General features: G+C 43.9%; 1 protein-coding gene across 2 annotated transcripts in view; it reads right to left on the reverse strand.

Annotated features, from left to right (window-relative positions):
* The window catches only part of CDH23 (cadherin related 23), a 1,769,196-nt gene that overhangs the window by 1,141,837 nt on the left and 599,789 nt on the right, over positions 1-27,570 (reverse strand). The gene's annotated exons all lie outside the window — the stretch shown is intronic.

The raw sequence follows: 27,570 nt of genomic DNA on the forward strand, positions 1-27,570 counted from the left end.
TCATCATCATCATTAGCTGTTACTATCAGGTCCACAAAAGAGCTGTTCCAGCTAATCGTTCCAGCCTACTCTTTTTTGCCAATTTGTATAGGGACAGGCAGGAAGCAGTGTGTCAGGCAGTGAGGATAATTTTAAAGACTTGCTGTTACTATTAGTTCCACAAAGGTTCTTTTCAGGACTGGTATCAGTGGTACGGTAATAGGCTTGTACACGTATAATATTCTTTCTTCCAAATATAGAAAGAATATTATACTTGACTGCTGCCCTTCTGCTGCAGTCTGCTAATCATTCACAACTCACTTGTTCCACAAAAGTTCTTATAAGGACTGGTAACTTGGTCTGTCTAGGGTGCTACGGTACATAGGCTTGGGTGCGGTACAGTCTGCTGTTCTGTAAGGACCGCTATCGGTCCACAATAGATAGGGTTGCCGTGCACTACTGCTGACCGCTGCCCTATACTGCAGCAGTCCTTCAGCGGTATAGGGACTGACGCACAGTCTGCTAAACACTAATACACAACCTGCTTGGTCCACAAAAGTTCTTATAAGGACTGGTAACTTGGTATAGGGTGCTACGGTACATAGGCCTGAGTGCGTTACAGTCTGCTGTTCTGTAAGGACCGCTATCGGTCCACAATACATAGGGTTGACGTGCACTACTGCTGACCGCTGCCCTATACTGCAGCAGTCCTTCAGCGGTATAGGGACTGACGCACAGTCTGCTAAACACTAACACACAACCTGCTTGGTCCACAAAAGTTCTTATAAGGACTGGTAACTTGGTATAGGGTGCTACGGTACATAGGCCTGAGTGCAGTACAGTCTGCTGTTCTGTAAGGACCGCTATCGGTCCACAATACATAGGGTTGCCGTGCACTACTGCTGACCGCTGCCCTATACTGCAGCAGTCCTTCAGCGGTATAGGGACTGACGCACAGTCTGCTAAACACTAACACACAACCTGCTTGGTCCACAAAAGTTCTTATAAGGACTGGTAACTTGGTATAGGGTGCTACGGTACATAGGCCTGAGTGCAGTACAGTCTGCTGTTCTGTAAGGACCGCTATCGGTCCACAATACATAGGGTTGCCGTGCACTACTGCTGACCGCTGCCCTATACTGCAGCAGTCCTTCAGCGGTATAGGGACTGACGCACAGTCTGCTAAACACTAACACACAACCTGCTTGGTCCACAAAAGTTCTTATAAGGACTGGTAACTTGGTATAGGGTGCTACGGTACATAGGCCTGAGTGCAGTACAGTCTGCTGTTCTGTAAGGACCGCTATCGGTCCACAATACATAGGGTTGACGTGCACTACTGCTGACCGCTGCCCTATACTGCAGCAGTCCTTCATTGGTATAGGGACTGACGTACAGTCTGCTAATCACTAACACACAACCTGCTTGGTCCACAAAAGTTCTTATAAGGACTGGTAACTTGGTATAGGGTGCTACGGTACATAGGCCTGAGTGCAGTACAGTCTGCTGTTCTGTAAGGACCGCTATCGGTCCACAATACATAGGGTTGACGTGCACTACTGCTGACCGCTGCCCTATACTGCAGCAGTCCTTCATTGGTATAGGGACTGACGTACAGTCTGCTAATCACTAACACACAACCTGCTTGGTCCACAAAAGTTCTTATAAGGACTGGTAACTTGGTATAGGGTGCTACGGTACATAGGCCTGAGTGCAGTACAGTCTGCTGTTCTGTAAGGACCGCTATCGGTCCACAATACATAGGGTTGCCGTGCACTACTGCTGACCGCTGCCCTATACTGCAGCAGTCCTTCATTGGTATAGGGACTGACGTACAGTCTGCTAATCACTAACACACAACCTGCTTGGTCCACAAAAGTTTTTATAAGGACTGGTAACTTGGTATAGGGTGCTACGGTACATAGGCCTGAGTGCAGTACAGTCTGCTGTTCTGTAAGGACCGCTATCGGTCCACAATACATAGGGTTGCCGTGCACTACTGCTGACCGCTGCCCTATACTGCAGCAGTCCTTCATTGGTATAGGGACTGACGTACAGTCTGCTAATCACTAACACACAACCTGCTTGGTCCACAAAAGTTCTTATAAGGACTGGTAACTTGGTATAGGGTGCTACGGTACATAGGCCTGAGTGCGTTACAGTCTGCTGTTCTGTAAGGACCGCTATCGGTCCACAATACATAGGGTTGCCGTGCACTACTGCTGACCGCTGCCCTATACTGCAGCAGTCCTTCATTGGTATAGGGACTGACGTACAGTCTGCTAATCACTAACACACAACCTGCTTGGTCCACAAAAGTTCTTATAAGGACTGGTAACTTGGTATAGGGTGCTACGGTACATAGGCCTGAGTGCGTTACAGTCTGCTGTTCTGTAAGGACCGCTATCGGTCCACAATACATAGGGTTGCCGTGCACTACTGCTGACCGCTGCCCTATACTGCAGCAGTCCTTCATTGGTATAGGGACTGACGTACAGTCTGCTAATCACTAACACACAACCTGCTTGTTCCACAAAAGTTCTTATAAGGACTGGTAACTTGGTATAGGGTGCTACGGTACATAGGCTTGAGTGCGGTACAGTCTGCTGTTCTGTAAGGACCGCTATCGGTCCACAATAGATAGGGTTGACGTGCACCACTGCTGACCGCTGCCCTATACTGCAGCAGTCCTTCAGCGGTATAGGGACTGACGTACAGTCTGCTAAACACTAATACACAACCTGCTTGGTCCACAAAAGTTCTTATAAGGACTGGTAACTTGGTATAGGGTGCTACGGTACATAGGCTTGAGTGCGGTACAGTCTGCTGTTCTGTAAGGACCGCTATAGGTCCACAATAGATAGGGTTGACGTGCACCACTGCTGACCGCTCACCTATACTGCAGCAGTCCTTCAGCGGTATAGGGACTAAGAGTTTTGTCACAGGGTCATTTAAAAAATGACATGCAGAGGAAGAGGCAGGCCCTTCCGCAGGGGTGGTAGGGGTAGGGCAGGAGCAACAGGCTTGAGCCAAAGTGGGAAGTTGCAGAAGGTGCGTTCAATTACTTTAAAGGATGCACCAGACTTGGTTGAGTGGCTCGCTCAGCCTTACTCTTCTGCACCCTCCTCATCCTCTCGATCTGCACCCTCTTCTTCACTCTCTGCTATGTGCACCCCCAAAGACACTACCACCAACAACACGACCACCACCACCACCACCACATACCTTCCGCTTGAGTCACTGGAATTATTTTCCGATCCATATCAAGAGGACATTTCTGATGCGCAGCCACTCTTGGTATTGGATCAGGAAGAGGAGGTAGCAACAAGCGCTACTCAGCAGTCTGACGCCAGTACCCAGATCAGCCCAAGGAGGAGGTTGGTCCCCGGTGTTGCTGCCTACTCCGAGATCTCTACTTATAGCGGTGGGGAAGGTGACGTTGATGATGACGTGTCTAGTGATGTCACGTGGGTGCCCACAAGAGAGGAAGAGGAGGGGAGTTCAGAGGGAGATATGGACCAGCAGATAGGGAGGAGAAGCAGCAATGACTTACATTGCACAGCAGGGACAAAGCAGACTGCAAATGTATCAGGAGCGAGTCATCGACCATGTACGGTCACATCTGGCGCTCCCAGGACACCGGCACATGGCTCCGCAGTGTGGGCTTTTTTTAACGTGTCCGCTGCTGACAATAGCGTTGCCATCTGCAATCTTTGCAGTCAACGCGTTAGTCGCGGTAAGCCCAATACTCACCTAGGGACGACCGCCTTAAGAAGGCACATGAGCAGCCATCACCGAGCCCAGTGGGAGCAACGGAACACACAAAGCCACACTGCAGGCTCTCACCGTCCAGCCTCGTCTTCTACTTCTCCTTCTCCTCTCTCCTCACAATTGTCCTCCACTCCACCTTCCATCACGCCAAGCTCACATTTTTCTGCAAAAAGGCAGGCTTCCGTGGGCCTAATGTTTGAGCGTAAAAAAATGATGACGCCGGATAACCCTCTTGCCCAACGGTTGGCGGCTGGCTTGTCAGAACTCATAGCCCGCCAACTACTGCCATATAAACTGGTGGACTCGGAGGCCTTTCGCAAATTTGTGGCCATTGGAACACCACAATGGAAGGTCCCAGGAAGGAAGTATTTCTCAGAGAAGGGCATCCCAGAGCTATATGGCCATGTTCAGCGGCAAGTGAATGTATCTCTGGCACACAGTGTCGGTGCCAAGATACATCTGACCACAGACACGTGGTCTAGCAAACACGGGCAGGGAAGGTATATCAGTTTTACTGCCCACTGGGTGAACCTTCTGACGGCCGTCAAGCATGTAACCCGTGGCACCCGTGTAGATTTGGTTTTACCGCCACGGATTGCATGCAGGCCTGACTCTTCTTCTCCTCCTCCTACTCCATCCTCCTCCCTCTCCTCCTCAGCTGCCTCCTCCTTTTCCGCTGCTAGCGTCTCTTCCACTGCACCGCCCAAGCTCCCCAGAACCTATTCCACATGCCAGGTGAGACGTTGCCATGCCGTGCTGCGTCTGTTGTGCCTGGAAGCAAAGAGCCACACTGGCCCGGCACTCCTTTCAGCTTTGCGTTCACAGGCAGATGAGTGGCTAACACCGCTCAATTTGACAGTTGGTAAAGTGGTGTGTGACAACGGTGCCAATCTGCTTAGCGCATTGAAACAGGGCAAAATCACGCACGTGCCGTGCATGGCACACGTCTTAAACTTGGTCGTGCAGCGATTCCTTGTCAAATACCCTGGGGTCCAGGACATCTTGCGGCAGGCAAGGAAAATCTCGGCCCATTTCAGAAGATCTTACACGGCCATGGCTCGCCTTGCTGACATTCAGCGGCGACACCATCTGCCGGTCAGACGTCTTATTTGCGATTGCCCGACGCGATGGAACTCAACCTTCTATATGCTTGATAGGCTGCTCCAGCAGAAACGTGCAGTTAACGTCTACCTGTATGAACTCTGCGAAAGAAACGGTTCTGGGGAGCTGGGTTTTTTTTCACCGCGCCAGTGGCTGCTCATGCGCGACACATGCAGACTTCTGCGGCCATTTGAGGAGATCACCAAACTGGTCAGTCGCAGCCATGGCGCCATCAGTGACATGGTACCTTATGCCTTCTTTCTGGAGCGTGCATTGCGTCGTGTCATTGATCAGGCTGTGGAGGAGCAGGAGCGGGAAGATGAGGAAGTCGCAATGCTGGATGAATTCCCAGGGGGGGCTACTCTATCTGAGACAAGTCAACAACAGGAGTCTGATGAGGAGTCAGAGGAGGATGGTGCCGGGGCGGATGAGCAGGAGCAAGAAGAGCATGCTTTAAACCTTTCTGGGATCCCTGTTGTGCGAGGATGGGGAGAGGAGAATGAAGAGGACGACATTATCCTGGATGATGAGCAGGAGCCAGGCCACCACACCGCTTCCACTTTAGTGCAAATGGGGGCCTTCATGCTCCAGTGTTTTAATAGGGACCCCCGTATAAAAAGCATGAGGGTCAAGGACCAGTACTGGGTGGCAACGTACTTAGACCCCCGGTACAAACACAAAATGGCGGAAATGTTACCGCCGTCGCAGAGGGCTGTCAGAATGCAGCACTTCCAGGCCTTGCTTCGAGAAATGCTGCATTCTGCTTTTGCGTGCGCTGGCAGAGGAGCAATTCCCACTCCCAGAGAAGGATTTGCGGGTACCAATCCAACAGCGCCTGCAAGAAGAGGCCGGTTTGAAGATGTGTTGGTGACTTCGGATATGAGGTCATTCTTTCAGCCGACCCATCGACAGGTGTCATCCGGATCCAGCATCAGGGAACGCCTAGACCGTCAGGTGTCCGACTACATTGGGTTAACGGCCGATGTGGACGCTCTGAGGAGTGATGAACCCCTAGACTACTGGGTGGGCAGGCTTGACCTCTGGCCAGAGCTTGCCCAATTTGCAATCGAACTGTTGGCTTGCCCCTCATCCAGTGTCCTGTCCGAAAGGACGTTCAGCGCAGCAGGGGGGATTGTGACCGATAAGCGTACTCGCCTAGCTCACCACAGTGTTAACTACCTCACATTTCTAAAAATGAATGAGGCATGGATCTCGGAGGAATTCAACACATGTGATCAGTAGACCATGTATATGTCTATAAACAATTTTTGGAATCAAGCACACAGACCTTCTTAATTCATTTGGCTCACTTCCCTGACCCAAAAAAGCACACCGTACTATATGCCCCTACCCTCCTCTTTGAAGAGGTTGAGCGGTGTCATATTTCTACTGGGGCTGCTTATTATGAGGGGTTCCCACCATCCCTGTGCTGTGCTGACTTCCTCCTGGGTGTTCTTATTATGAGGGGCTCCCACCATCCCTGTGCTGTGCTGACTTCCTCCTGGGGGTTCTTATTATGAGGGGATCACACCATCCCTGTGCTGTGCTGACTTCCTCCTGGGGCTGCTTACGGTGCTGCTGTCAGCGCTGTATGTCACGGAGCTGCTGTCAGCGCTGTATGTCACGGAGCTGCTGTCAGCGCTGTATGTCACGGAGCTGCTGTCAGCGCTGTATGTCACGGAGCTGCTGTCAGCGCTGTATGTCACGGAGCTGCTGTCAGCGCTGTATGTCACGGAGCTGCTGTCAGCGCTGTATGTCACGGAGCTGCTGTCAGCGCTGTATGTCACGGTGCTGCTGTCAGCGCTGTATGTCACGGAGCTGCTGTCAGCGCTGTATGTCACGGAGCTGCTGTCAGTGCTGTATGTCACGGAGCTGCTGTCAGCGCTGTATGTCACGGAGCTGCTGTCAGCGCTGTATGTCACGGAGCTGCTGTCAGCGCTGTATGTCACGGTGCTGCTGTCAGCGCTGTATGTCACGGAGCTGCTGTCAGCGCTGTATGTCACGGAGCTGCTGTCAGTGCTGTATGTCACGGAGCTGCTGTCAGCGCTGTATGTCACGGAGCTGCTGTCAGCGCTGTATGTCACGGAGCTGCTGTCAGCGCTGTATGTCACGGTGCTGCTGTCAGCGCTGTATGTCACGGAGCTGCTGTCAGCGCTGTATGTCACGGAGCTGCTGTCAGCGCTGTATGTCACGGAGCTGCTGTCAGCGCTGTATGTCACGGAGCTGCTGTCAGCGCTGTATGTCACGGAGCTGCTGTCAGCGCTGTATGTCACGGTGCTGATGTCAGTGCTCTGTATTACGGTGCTGCTGTCAGTGCTCTGTATCTCCTGCACCCTCTTGTTTGCCTACCCTGGTCCCTGACCTTCCCTCTCCTCCATTGCCTTCATTAGCTCCATAGTCCTGAATTGTCAGAACAATTTCCCAAATAAAAAAAAAATGCTTGTAGTTATCGATCCCAAATTCACCTCATACATGTATTATGCTATTGTCCAGGTGGTGGGACTACGTGCTACCCCCTAATAATTACCCCGTGGCCGCAAATTCGACCTAAAGGTTTGCGAAATTCGCCTCCCATTGAAGTCAATGGAGCCCGCGGCGAACGGTCGTTTTCGCGAACGTTTGTGCCCGTTCGCGTTTCGCGTTCGCGAAACGTCCCGTCGGAAGTTCGTCCATCACTACAGAGAGCTATGCAGCTGAAAAAAGTATAGAAAGGCTGCTTCCAGGACTATGCCTTGAACAGAAATTAGGAACATGGGGGGAATAAACAAGTGAACACAAAAGGGCTGTATTTACTAAAGGCAAATAAACGGTGCGCTATGCAAGTGCTCCAGAGCTTAGTAAATGAGCAGGAGCTCTGCTGTTTTCCATCATCCAATGATGTGTAAGCAAAAAGTTTTTTTTAATTGTCTTTGCATGTTATTGGGTATTCTTTGTAAAGTGAAGATTTACCTCATTTACTAAGCTCTGGAACAACTGCACTAACAGGGTGCAACTGCACTTTGCAAAGTGCACAGTCTATTTGCCATTAGTAAGTCAACCCCAAATTCTTATCTGTGATTCAGAGTTAAAAGCAGGGCAAAAAGAGCTGCGTGCCTTCCATTCAGTAATTCCACAAGGCCACATCTAGTACTGCATCCATGTGTTACAAGTAAGAGAAAAGTTTGCCAGTATTCCATCTTGCACCAAATAGTCTACATATGGCGATTACTGAGTACTGTTCACAAAGTCCTAAAATCAGTAGATGTAGTTTGTGTACCATTATCAGGCACAATCACATTCAACAGAATTCACAAGCCACCCAGAAGGGAGTCCATCAGGGGCAGAGAGTGGATGCCATGGATGCTGGCATTTCCTGGTCCTCAGTCACACGGGATGCCAGGGGATGACTTCACTTCCGGTCGGACGGGGTGTCAGTTAGCAGGTGACACGTTTGCAGAGCATGTGCTCCTTCTTCACGACTGTTGACACCTCGTCTGACCGGAAGTGACCTGCTCCACGGCATCCACGCTCTGCCCCTGGTGGACCCCCTCCTGGACGGCTTATCTAATTGTTCTGACATGCCTATTTTACATATACACTTGTGAGTACAATACATCCTCTGCTTCAATAAATTGTTTGAATTTGGGGATGGGCTGAACACCGCACTGTTTGGGTCGCACCAGAACATATCGAACAGGCAAAAAATAAGGCAGAACACACGAACACTGTTAAAGTCTATGGGACATGAACATGAATAATCAAAAGTGCTTATTTTAAAAGCTTATATGCAAGTTATTGTCATAAAAAGTGTTTGGGGACCTGGGTCCTGCCCCAGGGGACATGTATCAATGCATAAAACAGCCATTGTTTCGGGAGCAGTGATTTTAATCATGCTTAAAGTGAAAAAGTAAAAGTGAAATATTCCTTTAAATTTCGTACCTGGGGGGTGTCTATAGTATGTCTGTAAAGTGGTGCATTTTTCCAGTGTTTAGAACAGTCCTTGCACAATATTTTTTTTTTTATATATATTCATGTGATTTTACCTATTTGCACATTTTGCTTATTTTACACATCTATTTTTACACTTATTTATAGATTTTGCACATTTATTGCACTCAATAACATTGCTGATTACGTTTGCTTGTATTTGCACATTGTGTATTATTTTTGCAAAGTAGCACCTTACTGAGAGAGATACAACTGGTTATTACATGTTCCATATGTATTAATTGTATTCACATGTATGACAATTGTGTATACAGATTCCAAACATCAACTTTAGGAGCACAACACCACCTACTACTTTAATCTTTCATACATTTTGGTACTAGTTTGACCCATATGGTGTATGCAGCACCTATATATTTTATTTATAAATTGCTTTTAGCGCAGGAGTACCCACTTCACAGTCCTTGCACAAAATGACATTTCTAAAGGAACAAAAGTCATTTAAAAGTACATGCGGCTATAATGAATTGTCGGCCCCAGCAATACAGATAAAAGTCATTAAAAAAAATGGCATGGGACTGCGTGGGGGTCCCCCCAAATTCCATACCAGGCCCTTCAGGTCTGGTATGGATATTAAGGGGAACCCCAAGCCAATTTTTTTTTTAAATGGCATGGGGGTCCCCCCAAAAATCCATACCAGACCCTTATCCGAGCATGCAACCTGGCAGGCTGCAGGAAAAGAGGGGGGGTGAGAGAGCACCCCCCCTCTGGAACCGTACCAGGCCCCATGCCCTCAACATGGGGAGGGTGCTTTGGGGTAGCCCCCAAAGCCCCTTGTCTCCATGTTGATCTGGACAAGGGCCTCATCCCCACAACCCTTGCCCAGTGGTTGTGGGGGTCTGTGGGGGGGGGGCTTATTGGAATCTGGAAGCCCCCTAAGGGGACATCCAGATCCCGGCCTTCCTCCCTGTGTGAAATGGTAACGGGGTACACCCCTACCATTTCACAAAAAAAGTGTCAAAATGGTACAAAAGACAAGACACAACTTGGGACAAGTCCCATGAAATCTATTCATCTTCTTCTCTCGCTCCACTGACAGACCGAAAAAAAATAAATAAAAACAAAGCAGCGTTCGACCCGCCTCCATGGGAGGCACCCGCCGTATGACGCGTCCTTGAAGGTGACAGTTCTTTTATAACTGAGAGCGGGGCCACACGGTGATGTTTCTGGGTGACCCCGCCCCCTCTAACGCACAGAGACTTCCCCATGGCTTTCCCGGGGTGTCAGAGGGGGGCGGGGCCACCCAGTTATGTAAATGCACCACTTTACAGGCATACTATAGACACCCCCCAGGTACGAAATTTAGAGGAATTGTTTCACTTTAAGCATTATCAAAATCACTGCTCTCGAAAAAACGACAGTTTAAAAAAAAAAAATTGCATTGATATGTGTCCCTTGGGGCAGGACCCAGGTCCCCAAACACTTTTTATGACAATAACTTGCATATAAGCCTTTAAAATGAACACTTTTGATTTTTCATGTTAATGTCCCATAGACTAACGGTGTTCCGATGGCTTTCGAATTTGCCCCGAACAACTCATATTGTTCGGTGTTCTGCAGAACACCCGAACAACCAAAGTTTGGCTCGAACTTATGCTTGGGCTGAACTGTTCGCCCATCCCTATTTGAATTACTGCACTTAGAGTGGCACTTTGTACTTTCTCCCCCAGCCTCCACAGAGTTCTGCTTCATCTCCACTGGGCTGCCTTCAAGTGCTTTATCATAGACTCCATGGACTGAATTTAGGTATATATCTTAGAAAATGTTTTTTTTGCCCCTTTTTCTTTGTAACCAAGGTGTGTAATAGACAAGTGGACTGCCCACCAAGATTGATGTAAGCGCCAACTTCTCTCCTTATTTTCAATGTAACTGCCTACTCCCATACTGTCATTTGAAGTAAAACACATTTTTTTATTGGGTATTAAAAAGAAAACAAATAAAATTAGACATGCTATCTGCCAATAGAACTTAACCAAAAAGTGCATTCTATGCATCTAAAAATCTAGAAAATATACCAAATGAAATCATTATTCAACCAAAAAAATAATGTCACAGCAATAACTCCAAGGCCAATAACAAAAAACATGTTATGTCCTCTGATTCCACAACATGGCTGGTTGACAAATGGCCTTTCAGAAACGAACTGAAAAGTGCAAAATGAAAAGTGTGAGATGAAAAGTGTGAAATGAAAAGCATGAATCAGCACTCACCAAACTTCTACTAACACAAAATTAGCAGAAGGAGCCCAAAGAGCGTCGCTAAAGAGCTGAAAAACAATGTAGTACGTCACTACGTTAGTAATTGTTGGCCAACAATTGTGTGGCCATGTGTATGCAAGACAAGTTTGGGCCAACACCCTCTGGGCAAAATTCCATGGTTTTGTTGGCCAACAATGCAATCATGTGTACGAGGCTTTACTCTGCAATACACCTGTAAAATCTATATGCGCTCAGGTATTTGGCTTCTTGGTCACACTCAGTAGGAAAACCACAGCTCTGGTTGAGTAATGGTATGTTTATTGGCACAGAATACAATTCAAATAATCATGCTAGTCACCACAGGAAGCTTATTGCAAGCTCTTCCTGCATAAACGTATAGGATGTCCTTTAGAATTTTTACCCTGCTTTTCCACAAAGAAAAATGCTTGTACGCAGACCAATATACAGGGTCAGCTGCAGTAATGCAAGCAACATCTCATGCATTTGTATGAGGCACTATACAGGATTCAACTTAAAATGTTAAGTGGAGCTTCAGAGCTGCCGCTTGTAGTGTGATATATAGGTGGAAAAACATATTGTGTAAGGTTGAGAGGTTTCTGTAAATCATAAAGTGCTAACCCACCGAGTGAAGGAAAAAAAATTCTTTAGAACTTTAAAGCTTTATCATCAATCTGTAACAACCTGCAGGTGACATGTTTATCCAACAGCCTATGAAGAGGCTCAGCAACAGCAGCTTTGTCGTTTAGGAAAAAATTGTTAAATTGAAGTAGATCTCCAGTTAACCACTTGCCGACTGGCTCATGCTGATATAGGTCGGCAAAGTGGCACGGGTGGGCAAAACGATGTACCCAGACGTCAACTGGTTATAGGCAGGTACCAGTGGGTACCATGGGCTGGATGTCCACCGGTGTTCCGTGATCGTGGCATGGAGAGGCAGAACGGGGAGTCTATGTAAACAAGGCAACATGACAAGGATCGGGAGCAGTGATCTGTCATGTTCTAGTGAGCCCATCCCCCTACAGTTAAAACGTGCTGAGGGAACACACTTAACCCCTTGATCAACCCCTAGTGTTTAACCCCTTCCCTGCCAGTGACATCTACACAGTAATCAGTGCATTTTTAAAGCTGTATAGATGTCAATGATCCCAAAATAGTGTCAAAAGTATCTATCCGTCTGTCTGTCCACCGCAATGTTGCAGTCACAATAAAAATCGCAGATCGCCGCCATTACTCATAATATAAAATTCATAATAAAAATGCCATAACTCTATGCCCTATTTTGTAGGCGTGATAACTTTTGCGCAAACCAATCAATATTAAGATTATTGCGATTTTTCTTTACCAAAAATATGTAGAAGAAAACATATTGGCCTAAACTGAGGAAGAAATTAGTTTTTTTGTATATATTTTTTGGGGATATTTATTATAGCAAAAAGTTAAAAATATAGCTTTTTTTTTTCAAAATTGGCGCTCTTTTTTTGTTTATAACGCAAAAAATAAAAACCACAGAGGTGATCAAATAACACCAAAAGAAAACTGTTTGTGGGAAAAAAAGGACACCAATTTTGTTAGGGTACAACTTTGCACGACTGCGCAATGGTCAGTTGAAGCAACTCAGAGGCAGTTTGGCAAAAAAGGGCTTGGTCAGGAAGGCGGTAAATCCTTCCGGGGCTGAAGTGGTTAAAGGGTAACTCCACTTTTGTGGGGAAAATAAATAGCAAATAAAGAAAAAAATAATATAGTGTACACAATTACGACACAAGTCATATTGTGATTGAATGTTATTAAAATTGACTTTCCTTTTCAATCTGCAGCCACTGAATTTTCTGAAAATGCAATGCAATATGGCTACCCTGGAGTTGTTCTGTACACAGAATGTGTACTGACCACTCCCCAGAAACATGATTTCCTGCTTGTGTGATTGGCTCACTGATTTTCCCAGAAGTCTGCCTGTATCTGAAGATACAAGTCAGAATTCAGGCATCCCCTGCAACAACAACAGTTTCATTTTTGGTGAGATACTCCCAATAGGAACAAATCTAAAGGGATGCAGGCCCAGCAGCTTTCCTCATTAGTGCTCTGCAGCTGCCACAGCTGACTGATAATTATTAAAACCACTCAAATTAGACCCCCCTAAGCCCAGAGGCACAGAGGAACAAACAGTAATTTCTTCAAAATTACAAAAGGTGGGAATCTACAGCAAAGGTTTGTATAAACCTTGAAATTTTTATATATCAATCAATAATACATTTTTTTCTCAACAAAAGTGGAGATATGCTTTAAACATTTCCCATCGCACATACTATGACTTTTACAGCCCTGGCCAAAGGTTTTGAGAATGACACAAATATTTTCACAATGTCTGCTGCTTCAGTGCTTTAGATCTTTTTGTCAGATGTTACTATGGAATTTTTTTTGTTCAACCGCCTCTTGAGGATTGACTACAAGTTCTCAATGGGATTTAGGTCTCGGGAGTTTCCTGGCCATGGACCCAACATTTCAACGTTTTGTTCCCCAAGCCACTTAGTTATCACTTTTTCCTTATGGCAAGGTGCTCCATCATGCTGGAAAAGGCATTGTTCATCAACAAACTGTTCTTGGATAGTTGGGAGAAGTTGCTCAGGGGTTGTTTTTGCCCCATTCTTTATTCATGGCTGTGTTGTTAGGCAAAATTGTGAGTGAGACCACTACCTTGGCTGAGAAGCAACCCCACACATGAATGGTTTCAGGATGCTTTAGTGTGGAAAATACCCCAGTCCTCAGCAGTCAAATCTCTGTACCTTTGGCAGAATATCAGTCTGTCCCTGATGTTTTTCTGGAGAGAAGTGGCTTTTTTGCTTCCCTTCTTGACACAAGGCCATCGTCCAAAAGTTTTCGCCTCACTGATCATGCAGATTTACTCACACCTGCCAGCTGCCATTCCTGAGCAAGCTCTGTACTGGTGGTGCCCTGATCCCGCAAGCTGAATCAACTGTAGGAGACAGTCCTGGTGCTTGTTGGACTTTCTTGGACACCCTGAAGCCTTCTTCACAACAACTGAACCTCTCTCCTTTAAATTCTTGATCAGGGCTGTTAGAAATCAACGGACCCCATACAGCCTACCTGAAATGCCCCCCCCCCCCCCAAATATCAAATTATATTTTTGCTAAAATGCAATGGTCATGATGCTGTTTTGCAGCCATGGCAGAAATCGTATCCTTTTGTTATATTTTTTTTTTTTAATTGCTGAATGGTAATTTTACATTGTGACACTGCACTGCAACTGTGAGCCAAGTGTTTGGCTTGCAGAGCGGCCACATTGAATTCAAAGGGGAGTTTGATAGTTGGTGTTGCCTGTCAAACTCTGCAGCCTGCATTAAAAATTCCGCGGCTGTGTAGTAAAACATTGCAGCCACAGCATGTATGCAGCCCTGTCTGACCATATTGTCAGGATTTGGGTGCGCAGCCAGGGATATTGGTAAATCCATAGCTCATGAAAAAAAGGGCTCAGCCACCCATGTGAAAGAGTCCCTAGGTCGCATTTGCACTTTGCATTTCCTAAATGTGTAACAAAGTGCATGGTTAACACACGCTTTGCAGTACATTTTAGAAATGCACTGCAAACTTGCATAGTGCTTGGGGGGGCCATTAATTGTTGATGGCATCCCTAAAACAGTTAACAGTTAGGCATTTTGTCATGTGGCGATCTTGCAAAGCTGCACACCTGAAAATGTTCTATTGCTTCTATGGTAACTTTGCCAAACATAGGGCAGTCCATTCAAGTGAATGGGTTCACTTACTTGAGAAAAACAAGCTAAAATAAAAAAATTTGCGCAGCAACATGCTTTCCCGCTGTGCTAAGTTTGAATCGGGCCTCAAGGGTGCCATATAGAAATGTCTGGTACAGGAATGTCTGTCAGGAGGAGGGAGAGGTGTATTCACTTGCCTCTAGCTCCAACACTGCAGTGGTAGCCAATGTCTACCTTAAGCTGGCACATCTCCTGCTTCCAGCAGAAGTTCTACTTAATTCAGGCCCTGCAGGTTGTACTGCCCTGTCAGTGGCCCTGTTCTTGATGATCCCATAAATGGTTGATTTAGGTACAATCTTATTGACAGCAATATCCTTGCCTGTGTATCCCTTTTTGTTCAAAGCAATGATGAATACACATGTTTCCTTGCAGGTAAAACAGAGAAGAAGCAATGATTTCAAGCACCTCCCTCCTTTTAAAGCTTACAGTTGGTTATTCTAACTCACTCATTCTAACTCATGATCTCAGCAGGTCCCTTTGTGTCATGGCTAAAATGCAGTGGAAAAAAATGTTTTTTTGTGGGGGCTTATGTTCGTTTTCTTTGCAAAGAGAGACTTTGCAATTAATTGCAATTCATTTGATAACTCTTCATAGCATTCTGGAATATATGCAAATTGGAATCATTAAAAACTGAAACAGCAGACTTTGTGAAAATTTATATTTGTGTCATTCTCAAAACTTTTGGCCAGGGCTGTACATAGCCTAAATAGCACAGTCCCCTGGTTGGTCAAGTAATCAACTCAAGTCCTCTGATGTTACAATGTCATTGGTACAAGCTCAGGTAATTGTGGTTATTCACCTCCATGGGGTGCGTGTATGATAGTCTGGGCTCACAGGATGTGGGTTAAATGATGTTAGCAGTCATTCAAACCAGAGTTGGGTTGTTGGCACATTGGAATTTTTGCTGGGGACGGTGACCAGTGAAAACAAAATATTGCAGCAAGATTTGTTTTTCTTCTATTTTCTAAGGTGCCAGACTTAGATGCCTAGGAACTGGTTTTCACTTTTGCATCTCCTGGATGAATCCCATCTGCGCCAAATGTATGCCCTAGAAACTCAACAATGAGCATGCAAACATGTTTATACCCCAGCAAATCCCTGTAGTACTTATCTGAATCTTATCTCCAGTTAATGTTTCAATAGAGTCTGTTTGAATCAAAAGATCTTCAAAATATGGGACTACCTGTGTTCTGAAGAGTCTATTCACACAACCAAATGGTGCTTTATCCTGCCTGTATGATACTTGCAATAAGTCACTTAAACCTTCAACAAATGGCTCTGTAAAACCTCTGTAAATGGTCACTATAGCAAACAGTAGGGTATTTATGGAAGACTTTAGCAGTTGAACAAAGGGATACCGCATCATTCACTTGCAATTTCTGATCATGTGACTAACATTTTGCAGCATAGTATAGTTTAAACATTTTTTTAAGTGGCAACTGGAAAATAAATTAGCATCATGACTTTAGACACAAATAATGCAGCACTACAACTAGTAATATGTTAATAAATATATTTTATAAAATAAAGCTGTATAATTACCTAATTACCTAATGATGCTCATCAGCAGGAAGCCAAGCTAAAGCGTTTAAAAGACAGAACCCTCTTCTTTTTTTTCTAATAAAAATCATAATAATTTTTTATAGAAATGCATGAGGCTGGAGAACCCACTTTTTTGTTTTTGTTTCAGTCATTCTCTTGAAGGATTCCCCATAGCTTTGGGTGAAAGACTTGTTCCTGGGATGACATATGAAGAGTCCCATCTTCTACAACTGCTTTTTCTAGCTATGCTGTATTTGGGGTTCCCTTTATTATTTAGCACTGATGTTTTTATTTTCTTGGATATTAACATCAACAACATTTTTTTTTTAATTAAGGACCTTTACAACATTGTAGCAGTTACATTTTGACCAGGGAGATTATTATAATGAATGCAACATACCAAACATAAATCTCAGTCAGCTACTTTTGCTAAATATTTTAGAGAGCCCCAGCAGACAGTTCACGGCCATCCACAGACCTCCCAACTAGGGATGAGAACATCTATTTGCTATTTATTTTCCATTTGACTGTAATTTTTCATTGGATTGATGTAACAATAACTTTTTTGGAAGCAATGAAGCTTATCCTGTTAGTGTTGTGGCTTGAGACAAATGTAAACACATGAAAACCCATATGGCCTTGAATGGGAAGGATGGAGATTGTTGATATCATATCACATGACCAGTAGATCAGGCTGGGCAGTCTTATCAATTCCGTATTGTTTATACGCTAGAGTTGCTATTAGCATGCATGGAGTGTGATCATGCAAGTTAAACCATAGATCATGTTAATTCATATGTAAATTATCTTAGAATATTAAAAAGATACAGCAATCTGTATTGGTAGCATAAAAGTCCTCAATACAAGAAAGGATTTTAGAAAAAAGTGTCTCTAGTAACACTATGTACATATTACTATGACAGCTAACCATTTCCTGTAAAGTGGGCATTGTGTTTTACATACATATAACATATTGTATTTAAAAGTGAACAATTTACTAAAATTCCTAATGTCAGAAATTACAAGTGGTCATTGAAAAACTATAGTGAACACAATTCTCTTTTCAGGCAGTAAAATAATAAGAATGCAAATACATCTGTTCTGCAACAATGCAAATGACATGAAAAATGACAAGCAATCTGGTCAAACAGCTCTCTGAAGGTCACATATTAAAAGGCAGTAGTAGAAAAATAAGGTGAGTAATAGGATAAAATAGATAGATGGTGGGTCAGATATGTTATGAATACAGAGTCATGGTTTCAGTTTATCTGGTAAAATGGTTTGAATTCTACTCTGGGATTAAAAAAATAATAATAATATAACACTGAGCTGTATATACAGTGCCTTGAAAAACTAATCATACCCCTTGACATTTTCCACATTTTGTCATGTTACAACCAAAAATGTAAAAGTTTTTTATGGAGATTTAATGTGCTAGACTTACACAATTATGTGCAAAGAGGCACATAATTGTGAATTGGAAGGAAAGTGATAAATGGTTTTCTATGATAATTGTTGTTATAAATAAATATCTGAAAAGTGTGGCGTGCCTTTGTATTTAGCCCTATTTACTCTGATACCCCTAACTAAAATCTAATTGAATCAACTGGCTTTAGAAGTCACCTAATTAGTAAATATAGTCCATCTGTGTGTACTTGAATCCCAATATAAAGACAGCTGTTCTGTGAATCCCTCAGAGGTTTGATAGAGAACCGTAGTGAACAAACAGCATCATGAAGGCCAAGGAACACACCAGACAGGTCAGGGATAAAGTTGTGGAGAAGTTTAAAGCAGGGTTAGGTTATACAAAAATATTCCAAGCTTTGAACATCTCGCGGACCACTGTTCAATCCATCATCCGGAAATGGAAAGAGCATGGCACAACTGAAAACCTACCAAGGTATGGCCATCCACCAAACCTGCAGGCCAGGCAAGGAAAACATTAAATCAGAGAAGCAGCCAAGAGGCACTGCAGAGAACCAAAGCTCAGGTGGGAAAATCTGTCCACAGGACAACTATTGGTGGTGCACTCCACAAATCTGGCCTTTATGGAAGAGTGGCAAGAAGAAAGCCATAAGAATTCCTGTTTGCAGTTTGTGAGAAGTCATGTGGGGGACGCATAAAAACATGTGGAAGAAGGTGCTCTGGTCAGACGAGACGAAAGTTGAACTTTTTGGCCTAAACGCAAAATGCTACATGTAGCAGAAAACTAACACTGCACATTACCCTGAACACACCATCCCCACCGTGAAGCATGGTGGTGGGACAGGGAAGTGGGTCAGAGTTGATAGGAAGATGGATGGAGCCGAATACAAGAAAATCTTAGAAGAAAATGTGATAGAGTTTACTAAAGACTTGAGATTGGGGTGGAGGTTCACCTCCCAGCAAGACAGCAACCCTAAACATACAGCCAGAGCTACAGTGAAATGGTTTAATTTAAAGCATATTCATGTGTTAGAATGGCTCAGTCAAAGTCCAGACCTAAATCCAAATGAGAATCTGTGGCAAGACTTGAAAATTGCTGTTCACAGACACTTTCCATACAAGCTGACAGAGCTTGAGCTATTTTGCAAAAAAAAAATGGGCAAAAATGTCACTCTCTAGATGTGCAAAGCTGGTAGAGACATCCCGAAAAAAGACTTGTAGCTGTAATTGCAGCGAAAGGTGGTTCTACAAAGTATTGACTTAGGGGGACTGAATCTTGACAACCATTTATCATTTTCCTTCCACTTCACAATTATGTGCCACTTTGTGTTGGTCCATCACATAAAATGTCAATAAAATACATTTACGTTTTTGGTTGTGGCATATTAAAATGTGAAAAACGTGAAGGGGTATGAATACTTTTTAAAGGCACTGTATCATCCATGTGAGAGAGTCACAGGTTTACAGTACAGTAATCAGCTGAAGGACAACTATAACCAAATACATGTGTTCAATAGCACTTGATGAATAGATGCCAACTTGCATGTTGAAGTTGAACTCTGGGCAGATCTCTCCTCCCACCCTTTGCCACTCCCAACTAAGCACATTATACTTATTCAAATCCTTGGTCATGTGACATGCCAGGTCCCAAGTCTTCTATTTTCTTCTCTGCAGAGGGAGGGGGTTCTTCTTTGGTTGTCTACTTTTCTGCCTAGATAGACACCTCCTATTGGCTGTCCAATGGCAGAATCTTTTCAAGATCCAGACAATTGAAGTGGCGTGATGATGTCACAAAGAGATAACTAGTCAGTGAGGACAAAAACTGAATTGCTGGATCTGTCAACTGTCACTCCTGAAGTAGCAAGGACACAATACTGCATTTAGGTGGATATTATAAATATGGGTGAAAGGAAATTGCAAGAGACAAGGTTAGCAAAATCTTTGCCTGGAAGATGGATTTTGAATCACTACAGCAATTAATTTTACAATGGATCTTTTCATCATATCATATGAACTTCTGCTGAAACACTGATGGATATAGATTGGCCAGACACACAGCCTCATTGAGTCATGTGACTATAGGAAGAAGAAGCTACAGGTTACTTTCATTTTACCAAGTAACCATATATCTGTTAGTTTAACTTCTATAGTTGGGAAGATATTGGAGAGTTTAATAAAAGACCGCAGAGATGAGTTCTTTTTTTTTGTTTACAAAAGTTTATTTGAAAAAATTGAACATACAACTTCAGTATGATAGAGGAAGTTTCACAAGATAATACAGCGTGGTATATAGAGCACACATTGACAAAAAAACAATGGTGTCTGACAAGGTAAATGTTAGAAAGAATAATAGAGGAACATATTTATCATTTGAAAATGTATCAGATTGAGATTTGTGTGTTATGGTAACACCCAGAAATTCCATTTCTCATTGAAGATATGCATGTTGTCATGTAGGGTGTGATAGATTCTTTCAGCCAGTCTAAGCATCTCTATCCTAGACAAGACCTGCATCCAAGGTAGGTTATTTGTTCTCCAATTGAATGCCACCATCCACTGGATCAAACTGGTTAATGAGTGAAAGAGTCTGTTACAGGAAGTAGGGACGTTTGGTACATTGGCATACAATAGGCAAGTTTGTGGGGAGAGGGGGATTTTATACCTGGATGGTTTTTTGAATCTAATTAAGGCTGCTTTCCAGATTGGTTTTAGGGATTCACAGCTCCACAAAATATGAAAGTATGTGCCGGGTTCTGAACATCCCCTAAAACAGTTAGGGGAGGATTCAGGGTAAAAGGAATGTATTTTGGTTGGGGTCAAATACCATCTGGAGAAAAGTTTAGGGGGAGATTCCCTAAATGAGATTGCTCTGTTACTTTTGAGAAGGTTGTCAATCATCACATCCTATTCTTTGATGGCAAACAAGCAGTTTAGCTCAGTCTCCCAATGTATCATTGGTGCTGATTTTTCAGGCATAGAAATAGAATTGAAGTATCTATATAATAAGGATATAAGACCTTTGTCCCTTGAAGTGGATAGGCAATTTTTTTCAAGTATGGTGTTTGGTGTAAGTTTTTGTAGTGCATAGTATTTTGAGTAAAATTCTTTGATTTGAGTATAGGGGATACGTTCGGCATGGGGAAATTTATACTTCTCTTGAAGAGTAGAGAAAGGGAGGAATCCTGTCTTGGCCGTAAGGGAATCTAATGTAGTCAGATTGTTTTTAATCCATAAAGTGAGTGTATTATATTCATTGTGATTTTGCGTGAATCTAGTGTCTCCTAAGTAGGAGGCTAGAGGAGGAACATTTGAAGCTAAAGAAAATATATCTTTGATTTTTAACCACAATTGGAGAAATTGGGCAACTATCATATTGTGTTTATTTATAGTATAGAGATGGTACATGTTCATCCATAGGATGCCCTGAAGGTATAGCGGTGAAATAGAGGATGATTCCAAGACTTTCCAGGGGACATTATTAATAGAAGTGAACCATTGTGATAGCTGTGTAAGTCTAGCAGCAAGGAAATAGTGCCATATGTTTGGGAGGCCCAGACCCCCATTAGCTTGTGGTCTGTGCATAAGGGCATAGCCGCATCTAGGTTTTTTGTTTGCCCAGATAAATGTATTAATTTCTCTTTGGAGAGATTCAAGCCTGGTTTTGGGGACATTGATAGGGAGGGTTTTAAAATAATAGAGAAGTTTAGGGATGATTGACATTTTAATTGCACACATTTTTCCTAGAAAGGAAATATGGTAGGTGGACCATCTTTTAAGTAGGGAGCTAATATGGGAGAAAAGAGAGGGATAATTATCTTTGTACAGTGATTTAAACGAGGTGGTGACTTGAATACCTAGGTATCTAAAGGATTGGGAACACCATGTGAAGGGGAAATTTTGTTGAAGGAGGAGTTGAGTATTTGGAGGGAGATTTATGGGAAGGGCCGAACATTTACTTATATTGATACCTAAACCTGAAAGGTTGTGAAAAGCTTTAAGTTCAGTGAGAAGATTGGGTAGAGATATCAATGGATTGGATAAAAATAGAAGGGTGTCGTCAGCATATAGAGTTAATTTATATTCATCGTGGCCTATCTTGTATCCTTGTATGTTATTATTTTCTCTTAATGCTACAGCAAGGGGCTCTATTGCTAGGGAAAATAATAGAGGGGATAGGGGACAGCCCTGCCTCGTACATCTACTTAGGTGGAAAAATTCTGAATTGTTACCTGGGATTTTGATCCTAGTTTGTGGAGAGTGATATAGGGTGTTAAAGCCATGTAAGAAGTTATCTGATATGCGGTATTTAGGAAGAAGATGATTGAGAAAGGTCCAATTAACACTATCAAATGCCTTGTGGAACTTTAGCTGTTATAAGTCCAAATGTTAGTTATGAAAACAGGGTAGCGTCCAGTGGTATTTGTCAAGATAAAATGAAAAAAAAATAAAAAAAGGGATTTTTGATTTTCTTTATTGCCTTTCCTTTCTCCTTTTCTTCTCTTCTCCAAAAGTCCTCCTTCCTCTTTAATCTTATTACTCTACATGTTTTGTGAATTGAAACAACAGTGAGAAACCTTCAGCTTAATTCCGTGGCAGTTTGTAGTCTGAAAAATTTCATTCTTGGGGCATTTGGCGCCATCTCCTTTGGTCTCTTTGGTTACGGTGTGTAACGGGAGTTGACCAGATAGGTGAGGATCTTGGGGTTGTGGGAGGACGAACAGGGGGTTCAGGACCCAGCAGGCCTGATTTCACAAGAAGCTTCTTTCTCAATGATGTTAAAAACTGTGTGAGTGGAACCATTGTGCATCACTGACAGTTTAAAGGGGAAACCCCAACGATATCTGATCCCTGCAGTTTGTAAGATGGTAGTGACCTCTTTCATTCTGCGCCTTCTGTCTAGTGTAGCTGGAGAGATGTCTGGGTAAATTTGTATCTTAATCCCCTCAAAAGTGACATTTGCGATGTTTCTGGAGGCACGCATGATGTCTTCTTTAGTGAGGAAATCCTTCATCCACATAATAACATCGCAAGGTGGTTTGTCTGGTGCTGGTTTGGGACGTAGAGCCCTAAGCATCCTGTCACAGGCAAATGCAGATAGGGGTTTGTCTGGTAGTAGATTGTGAAAGAGCTTGGAGATGGTTGGTGCAAGCTCAGTGATAGATTCTGGAATGCCGCACACTCTAATATTATTGCAGCGATTTCCATTGTCCAAATCTTCCATTTGAGCTTGCATAAACGCAAAGCTGTCAGCAAGTGATTCATAATCTTTACGGAGATCGTTATGGGCAAGAGAAAGTTTGTTGTGCTTTGTTTCCAGAATGTCAGTGCGACTGCCTATGTTAGCAATCTCCTGAGACAATGCATTAGTGGTTTTATGGAGTTCCAGATGTATTTTGTTGGCCAGTTTCTCATAAATAGCAGATAAACTTTCATCTAGGTCTGCTTTAGAAAGCTGTGAAGTGTACTCACCGCCGTTCAAGGCTGTGGAGTGTGCAGGAGGGGAGGCTGTTGAGGAGCCGGCGCCATCTTGGGTCTTTTTAGCCTGGGTTTTCTCTATGCTGAGACGGCCATTCATTCGGGCTTGTTTAGAGTGGCTTTTTCCTCTCCCTCTTCCAGATGGCATATGCTGGGGTGTTCCACAGGGGTGCTGGAGTAATTTGAGGTAAAGTTGAGTAGTGTAGCCCTGGGAAATGCGGCTCGGCAAACCTGGTCAGATGGAGCTGTTTTTAGGCACGTCCGTCCCACATTGTGCCGCGCATGCGCCCCATAGATGAGTTCTTGCTGGAAAAAAATATTTTAAGCAACAGACAGCATGGATTTATAAAAGACAAAAAAGATAAAAGTTGTCAAATGTATCTGATTTCTTTTTATGATGAGGTAAGTAAAACCTTGGTTGTAAGCACAACCTTGGCTGTGGACATAGTATACTTGGATTTTGCAAAAGCGTTTAACACATGGCTAATGTGTAAGGTAATGTCTACAGGCTTGGAAAAATCTATTTGTAAATGGATAGAAAACTGGATAAAAAACAGAATTCAGAGTAGTGGTTTATGATTCATACTCTGAATGGTCTAAGGTTATTAGTGGTGTACCTTAAGGTTCAGTGTTGGAACCCTTACTGATGCATACACGTTATTTTTGTTTTATAACTCCTGCTTATCCTACACATTTCCGACTGATTTTATGTTACAACTGCATAGTGAACTGAAGGGCCACTATTGCAGAATTTATACTCTGATAATGGATGTCGTAAATAAATGTAATTATAGTATTTTGGGATAAAAATTGCATGTATGTTTCCCTTGCCACATTTCACATCCTAACTGTAATAAAAGTTTCTAGCTTTTTTCATATTGTTTTCGATTTGCTGCCCTTACAAAGACACTTGATGCAAAACTTCATGAAAAAGTGATTTTACTTTTGTTTCCATGACTGATACAGCAGTACCTGCACCTGAATAAATCCAGGCAAGCAACACAATACAAAAATGCATCAGAGTAATGTGGAATACATGAGAATTCAGAGCACACACCCATAACTTGGCTACTCAGTGGCAGCAAAAGTGGCTACAGAAAGCATGACATGGTTTTCCCTGGCCAGGGTGCAGCAAAGAACTGAGAATCTAAGGATCCATTCACACTATTGTGCTGCACTAATGCACAAAATTTTGACAGCACAGTGCATGGTAACACACAGTGCATTTTCCAAAATAAGTGCTTTGAGAAGGTACCTTGATGTGTTACCATGCTTGGTGGTAATGCGTGCATTACTGCACCCTAACAGTGTTAAAGTGATAGTAATGCCTTGTATTTTTTCAGTTTTTTTAAAAATAACAAAGATGTTATTCTTACCTGCTCTGTGCAGTGGTTTTGCACAGAGCAGCCCAGACCTTCCTCGCTCCTGATCCATTCACACATGAAGCCGCGGCTCGGCCTTGCCCACCCGTCTCTCGATTGGCTTTTGGTCAATCACAGCCAGTGAGCCAATCAGGAGTGTGAGTCCCCAGAGAGGCAAGGGTCCCGTGGACATCGCTGGATCGAGAGGGGCCCAGGTAAGTCTTAGGGGGGCTGGGGAGGCTGCTGTGCAGATAAGTTTTTTTTTTTACCAAAGGTAAAAATCCTTGTGCATTTACAACCACTTTAAAGAGCCCTAAGCCTTCTGAACAGCAGCTCCAAATGTTATTTTGCCCAGCTACTCGCATGGCTAGACTGACCATAGAAATAATGAAAGAAATGTAAAAAAAAGAAAAAAAAAAAAGGTTCAAACACGTAAACATGATACACATTCCTATATATTTATTAGTACTAGCAGAATAAGGATTAGAAACAGTCAATGTTGATTGAGAGTGTGAAGTTCTGTTTTAATGTCCTGAGTCAGTATCCAACAAAGCATTAAAGAAGCAATCTACACAGTCCTTTACCACTTGCCTTGATACAGTTAATTAGAAATGACAATTCTCTACATCAGCCTTAGAAAATTATAGTACTACACATAGCTAGATGTGCCTTACAACCTATCCTTTATTTATAGGAAGATAATGATGCCTGGTTTACAAAAGATTTTTTTAAAGACTTTTCAATACATGTTGATAAAGTATTTTTTTTGCCAGTGTCACAACAATTTAGTGAAGGCAGAAGTTATGATAAGAGGTCTCATGTGTCCTTTTCCTTTCCTGGGATTTGCTGGGAGATCTACTTGCATTTAACATTGTCACAGCAATTTTGTGTCATTCATGCACTCTTGAGCAATCAACACATTTGCTGGATGTAAAGGGCATTCGTTAAATGGAAATATTTTAGAGAGGTTGATTATATTTTTGGAACATTTTACAAAACCTGACTTGCTGTCCATCGTTATTGAGATTATTGTTTCTGCTACTGTACCAATTTGCACTGTCCTCTGTAATTAAAGTAGATAGGAGAAATAAAACACACACAAGACACAGATACAAGAATGTAATTAAGACACATTTAGAATAGCAATGAGGAAAGTAGCGCGGCAATTACATAAAAAGCAACTTCAAACCCGCATTTGACAAGGCTCACACACCACACTGTATCTATGGACAAGCAGTGTCACCCTGGGCTGTCCTACCGATTTGGACAACAAACAACTTCCCCTCTCTTTATTTCCATTAAATTGGAATGGAAGTTTGCTGTAAGAAAAAGAAACAGCAATCAGACAGGCTTTTATTGCACAGGAGACAGTGCAAAATGCTACCTGCCTGCCCTCTGTCTTCTCCAGCACTGTAAACTGAGCTGTGCATGTGCAGCTCAGCTTACAGTGCCAGGCTGGTCACTGATTGCCAGGATGGTTAGATTCAGTGCATGTGCAGGAGTGACAGCATCCCCCGCTGGCCAATGAAGAAGCCCAAACACCAGCACTAATGCCGGACTATCTGGTGGACTTAGTCCGGCGGACAAACCTCCGGACTTTGAAGCTGAGGTCCGCCGGACTTCAAAACGAGCGGACCTGCCCACACACGACTGGACTTTTCCGGCGGACTAGGTGCGGAGGACAAACCGCCGGACTTTTGAAATGAATGGACTTACCCACACACTGAGGAAAGTCTGTTCATTTTGAATTTGGCTCAAGGTAGACGGGACTAACGAAGGAAGTCAATGTCGCCACCTTAGGCGGCGAGATTGACACGTCACTGGCCCCATCACCTGGTATGGACTTAAAGGAAGCCCTACACCGAAAAGCATCCTCCAGAACTGTGACACCATAAGGGGCGGGGACATCACCCGGTGACTCTGTCCATTGTCCCTATATAAGTCGCCACACAATGCGTCCCTGTCATTGTGGCCAGAGGCAGCGTCGAGTCAACATCTCAAGGAAGAAGAGAAGAAGCGAAGGCAGCGGCGACAAAGACATAAGACCGGGCCACCGCTAGTAAAATAGTTGGGAGAAGAAAGCGGAGGCCCGGCAAGAAGAACCGAAGAGGGGGACAAGACCCCCGAAGTTGGAAGAAGACCCCCGGAGCTGTGCAATAAATTATTTTAAAACCTTGTGTTGTGTTTTATTTACATTCTTTTCACCAGGTAAATGGGTAGGGGTACACTGTACCCCATACTCATTCACATAGGGTGGGGGGCCGGTATCTGGGGGGCCCCCTTATTAAAGGGGCACCCAAATTCTGATAAGCCCCCTGCCCGCAGACCCCGACAACCAACAGCCAGGGTTGTCGGGAAGAGGTCATTGTCCTCATCAACATGGGGCCCCCCTTCCCCAAAGCACCCCCCCATGTTGAGGGCACGTGGCCTGGTATGGCTTAGGAGGGGGGCGCTTGCTCGTCCCCACTCCCTTTCCTGATCAGCCGGGCTATGTGTTCGGATAAGGGTCTGATATGGACTTTGGGGGGGACCCCCACACCATTTTTTTGGCGTATGGCTTACCCTTTAAGTCCATACCAGGTGACGGGGCAGCGACATTGACTTCCTTCTCTAGTCCCGTCTATCTGGAGCCTCGTTCAAAATGAACGGACTTTTCTCCGTGTGCGGGCAAGTCCCTTCATTTCAAAAGTCTGGCGGACTAGTATACAGACGGCCGGATTATCTGCCAGATTGCCGAGTCTGGTGGCCAATTTTGAGTCAAAACTTCTTTCTAAGTCCGCCGGACTTGGGAAAAAAAAGTCTGCTGGAGCCCGCAGCCCGGAGTCCGCCAGATAGTCCGATCGTGTGTATGGGGCATTAGAAGATGATGCTGGCGTTTGCAAGAGCCCATTGGACATGTAAGTGTTCACTCTATAGTTCAAC

The sequence above is a fragment of the Lithobates pipiens genome, unplaced genomic scaffold (assembly GCF_037356315.1).
Source record: "Lithobates pipiens isolate NorthernLeopardFrog02 unplaced genomic scaffold, aLitPip1_a1.2 Scaffold_25, whole genome shotgun sequence".
NCBI classification, from domain to species: Eukaryota; Metazoa; Chordata; class Amphibia; order Anura; family Ranidae; genus Lithobates; species Lithobates pipiens.